Here is a 5,443-nt window from a genome sequence, read left to right as displayed (position 1 = left end):
AAAAAGGACCGTATCAACAAGGCACCGGGATGACAACACCAGCGTGAATGCCTGCTGGCTGAACAGAGTGGAGTTTTTTATTTTATTAAAACCAGTATCAAAGTGATAAGTACTCAGATCATATCCCTACCACGAGTCTGCAAACACCAGCTGGTGTCCAACACCTTGTAGGATTCCAGCCAGCCTTCCAGGTTTCCTGGGCTCTGCATTGTCCATACTTAAGTTTCCCACACTGGCTCAGCATCATTCTCATGGAAGCAGAAACCACCTGGTCTGGTACAATTCTGCGAGGTTTCCTCCAGTACAGTGAGGTTCCTGGTACGGTTGTGTAGCACGGCCCCACAGGGAACCATAAAGGGATTCCAGAAATTCATCGCCCTTTATGATGAAGATAACAGACCGCTGTAAAGGAAGCTTCCACCTCCATTCACCAATCCCAGTACTAGCACTGGGGGCGTTAATTTTTACCTCTGTCCCATCAGATTAATGAGCTAAGTCTAATTTTTAAAGTCTATGAACCAAAGCCAGGAATTTTATACCTGACCATGTAAGACTATTCTCTTTCGATTAAAATAATAAATAAAAATTAAAAAGCATCAGCCTGAATGCCAAAAAATAGGTTTGACCAAGTTTGATCTGTCAAGATTTTTCAGCATGCATCTCTGACTCATCTGCTTCATAGTGTTCTCCAAAACACACTCTGACCCCAGAAGCCAGCAGTACCAGAGAACGATTGTCAGTCCGTCCTGTGCCAGGCACAGCCGCAGTAGCACAGCCTCAGGCCAAGGCCCTGGCTGCTCTTCCATCCCAGCACACAGGGACACCCAGCGTGGCTCCCACCAGAACAGAGCTCTGGGGCTCCCGCGGCTCTGGCTCAGTGCTGGCACGTTCACTGCTGCCCTTCTTGGACACAGTGAGTAGTACAAAGTTTTGTCTGAAGCTTTTTGTGTCTGCCTTAACACCACGAGCAAGGTCTGCCAAAGGATAATGTCACAAAGCCTATGATTTTAACTGACAACCCCACTCCCACTGGAGTTGAATTGCCCTTTGGAACTGCAAACCATGGGAGTTCTCAGTACCAAGAAGTTATGTCTCAGGGCAGTGAGAGCAGCCCTTGCTGCCTGCTGGCATCTCCCAGACCTGCCTTGGCCATACCCTCTGGCTGTACAAGAGCCGTAACAGTGGTTCATGGCCCTTCTACACCTGCTACTAACTACCCAAAAGGGAGACCTGTGGGAAACGGAGGAGGGCAGGCACCAGGAAAAAGGCCAAGACTAAGAGTCGCTGCATCCTAAAACTTCTCAGGCTGTTCCTCAAGTCATTTTGACTTGCCAGCTGACTCCTCCCTAGATGCCCATGGACAGCCTTCCCCATCAGGGCTGCTCCATCCTCCAAAGCAGGAACCCACTGAGGCCACTGGAGAGAGACCAACCCACTGTGGACCAGGGCTCATCAGCAGGGGCCTTCCGCTTCCCAGGAGAGGAACCACGGCCCCACCCCTCCTCACCCTTAGCCTAAAGTTCCCCTTCTGCAGGGGAAGGGAACCAGCATCGCTACAGCTCAGCAGCTGACTGCAAGTCAGCAGTGTAAGCATTCTGATTTGACAGATGGGAACACTGCATCCAAGGACTTCTGTACCAAGGAACTCATTTGCCAACAGGAGTTCTGCCTGGGAGCCCCACTGAGCCCCCGCTGCCGCACCCTTCCCTTACACAGAACATCACCTGGTACCGAGCCACTGCCTGCTTTATCATGGTGCTCAAGGTAGACAAGGGGCAGGACACCCTTGCTGGCAGTGCTGTTTATAGGAAAAAATGTCAGGCACAAGACTCCAGAAGGTTAAAAAAAAAAGACAAAACAAAACAACCTAAACAAAAAAAAAACAAACAACAAACCACAGAACTCCTCAGCCATGAGACCAGCAGAAACAAGTGTGAAATAAATGAGCAATACAAGAGGAATGGCCCGGCTCCCATTTGAGCTTTGAGCCTTTGTTGTCACCTTACTCAAACCAAGTTTGTCTGGCTTCTTACTTAGACAAGAAACCTGGATTGACTAAAGAAAAAAATAATTGAAATTTCTTTTGATGTTTGAACAGTGCACCTCTCGTGTGCAGAGAAGTGTGCTCAGTACCTTCACTTTTCAGAGTCACGATTCAAAAACAACCTGCAGGTGAAATCCTTTTCACAGAATCACAGAATGTTAGGGGTTGGAAGCGACCTCTGAAGATCATCTAGTCCAACCTTCATCCCAGCATACCTAACCACTACACCATAGCCTCAAGTGCTAGATCTACTTTTTTTTTAAACATCTCCAGGGTTGGTGACTCCACCACCTCCCTGGGCAGCCTGTTCCAGTGCCTCACCACTCGTTCAGTAAAGAACTTCCTCCGAATATTTTAAAACATTTCCCACACAAACATCACCACACCTCGGCAGAAATAGGTCACGGTACTTCAAGCAGACCATAACCAGAGTTTAAGCATCTCTCTACTTATATTTTAATCAGCTAGATGTAGTCCAACTTCAACAGTGAGTAAACCCTGAAACAATCTCATTAACCTTGGTCTCTTTGTTTTTCTGATCTAAGTAAGAAGTAAAGTAAAAGTTAAGTAAAACTAAAAGGCAGAGTCTGAAAGCACTTGGGAGTGGGGGAGGAGAAGATCATGCACATTTTACATCAGCTTTCCTGTCATAATCTCATTTTTTCAATGCAGTCTATCAGTATGTCCTAACCCGCACATAAAGAAAAGATCTATCACTTTAAATGTGATTTCCATGTTGTCTGAATGTCTGCACAGACAGGAAGAGGAGCCTTTCCCATGAGTATCAGGAAAGGGAGAACCGACAGGAGAGAAGAAGCAGAATACGGAACCAGCTTTTGTCCATCTGCCTATCTTGGACTCTTCTGCCCATCCTACCAAGACGTCTCCAGGTTGAAATCAGGTCAGGAAACACAAGCACTGCACACAAGTTTCCACACCAAAGGACAAGGGAACAAAAGGAGACCCTGCCGAGGGGAAGGACCCCAATTGCACAAGCGCGTGCCTGAGCCATAGTAGAGGCTTCGCCCTTCCCCCTCTCTGTGCCCATCCACTACCAGTTCAAATGAGCCATCTCTGAACCCCAATCGCTGACAGTGCGGAGAGAAGTGTGCAACCACTACAAGTGCGAAACAAGTAACTGCCGGGCTGTGATCCACTGACTGAACACAAAAGCCATCACAGCCACACATATACCTGCACAGGAGGGCTGCCAAGCCCACACCAACATTTATTTCAGCATTGCTGAGCTTAGCCTGTTCCTCTGCAGTCCTTATGAACATACAGGATCTTGCCCACAGGGCCAGAGACTTGAGCATCAGCTATCTGGGACACTCAAACCAGCAAAAACTGAATTCCAAGCATCAGTCACATCTTGGTTAAAAAGAACTCACCCTCTAGAGGGTTCCAGACATTTGCCAATTTTATTGGTGTGAAATATGCACGAAAGCGTGGTGAGGAAACACTCACCCTACTAAATCCGGCTGCGTCTCTGAGCAGGAACAAAGACAGAGAACCTCCTGTGAGAAACAGCAAGCTGAAGAAAGGCAGATAGTGCTGTAACCACGACATGGGGGAAAAAAAGGGAATCCCCATGTAGAAGCTCCAAGATGAATGAGTCAAGAGATTAAATAGAAAACAATGAATATTGCTTGTGAAGGACTGATTTGGTATTCTACCAAGAAGGTGGAGGTAAAGCTACGATGCTGCTGTTGGGATACTGTGGACCAACAGATGACAATTCAGGAGCCACCTCAGTTTCTGCTCAAGGAATCTTGACCAAAAGATAAATGTACTGAGATACATAGCTCAAATCTTTCTTCAGAGGAGACACTGCCCCACAGAAAAACAGCTCCTTTTTTCACCACTCAGAACCGAGAAGCACATTTCCACAAACCCCACATCCTTAGGGACAAGTTGAAGCTTGAATTACTGACATCGTCAACACTACTGGCATAAGAAAATTCCCTATCGGGGTTAAGCAGTAGAGAGCACATCTCTCAAGCAGCAGATTAAATGCTCTTGGGCAACGCTGAGAACAAAGCAAATCTTTCCTTCTCTTTCACTTCTTGGGACTCACCAAATGAAGCAGAAAAGAGGCCAACAGATCCATGACATGTCAGGGGAATTCAGGCACTCTGCAAGTGAAAACACTGTGTTCCTTAGAAAAAAGTCAAACTCTCCTTTGAATTCACAGCCCTGAACCAGTATTAAAGAAAGACAGAAGAGAGATGCAACGCATCTGGAAGATCTGTCTTATTTTTCAATTTTAAGGTGTCTTCACCCTTAAGTAACTAGAAAATACCTAAAGGTATCAGATATAATGCTTCATTTTACTGTACATTAGTACAGAAACAGAATTAGGTTGGGACATGTTCACTCTGCACTCAAAACACCAGGATTTCTTTTACGACCCAATACCCCTCCGCTGAGTGCTGCACCCCACTCGTTAGAAGCTGACCTGAAGCAGGCCCTGGCCTAAACAAAGAGCTGACCCCATCCACCTCCGAAATCACACACATGAGCCAACCACAATTCCATTGCCGTTACACCAAGGCAAAAAAGACACAAAGGCATTTATGTACCCTGAACAAAATGCAGAAATTGACTGGACTACAGTTTCTAAGATGGGACTCACATGGCCTGGGACAGGACTAGGTACTTTTAGATGTTCTCTGTACAGCAGCAGGGAGAGCTCAGAAACCCTCCTGCCTGAAGAGCTCGTGGCTTTCTGACACGCTGCTGCTGCCCAGGCACAGCGCTGACACACTGCCCAGCTCTACACGTATTTGTCCGTGATTTCTGAAAAATTACTGGAGAATGTAAGGAACAGAACATCTAATGAGAATAACATAAATACTACAGGAACTTCTGACCTGGGCATATTAATTGACTTTTCCAAATTTTAAGCCAATTTTGAATAGAAAAAACAGACAAGCAAAGGAAAAACAAAACAAATCCCATACCACAAAAAAAGACACAGAACCCCACAAAAAAAAAAAAAAAGACACAGAACTCCCCGAAACAGCTCCTAAACCAAGATAAACCTCACCCCAGCCATTAAATAATAATTCAAAAAATAATCAACCAACCACCAAAACCCCCTCAAATCCACCAAGCTTCAAAGCAGACAGAGATGACTGTATCTCAGCTACCTCCATGGCAATGCTCTGGAGTACAAGCACAGGCCTTCGGCGAGTAAATAGCAACTTTCTGTTTACTAGAGAAGAAACAGCAGAAGAATCTATTTTCCCAAGGAAACAGGGAAGAAAGACATCTGCCCGAGGCTGAACTACCAGGATAGCAGACACCTGACTGATAAATGAAAACGTTCTGCTAAAATATATCAAAGTTAAGCTGCCAGATCCATTTCTACCTCCCCAGGAAAATGAACTTCACACA

Source organism: Apaloderma vittatum, unplaced genomic scaffold, assembly GCF_000703405.1.
Source record: "Apaloderma vittatum isolate BGI_N311 unplaced genomic scaffold, ASM70340v1 scaffold6085, whole genome shotgun sequence".
NCBI classification, from domain to species: domain Eukaryota; kingdom Metazoa; phylum Chordata; class Aves; order Trogoniformes; family Trogonidae; genus Apaloderma; species Apaloderma vittatum.
Note: the sequence above shows the minus strand (reverse complement) of the source record.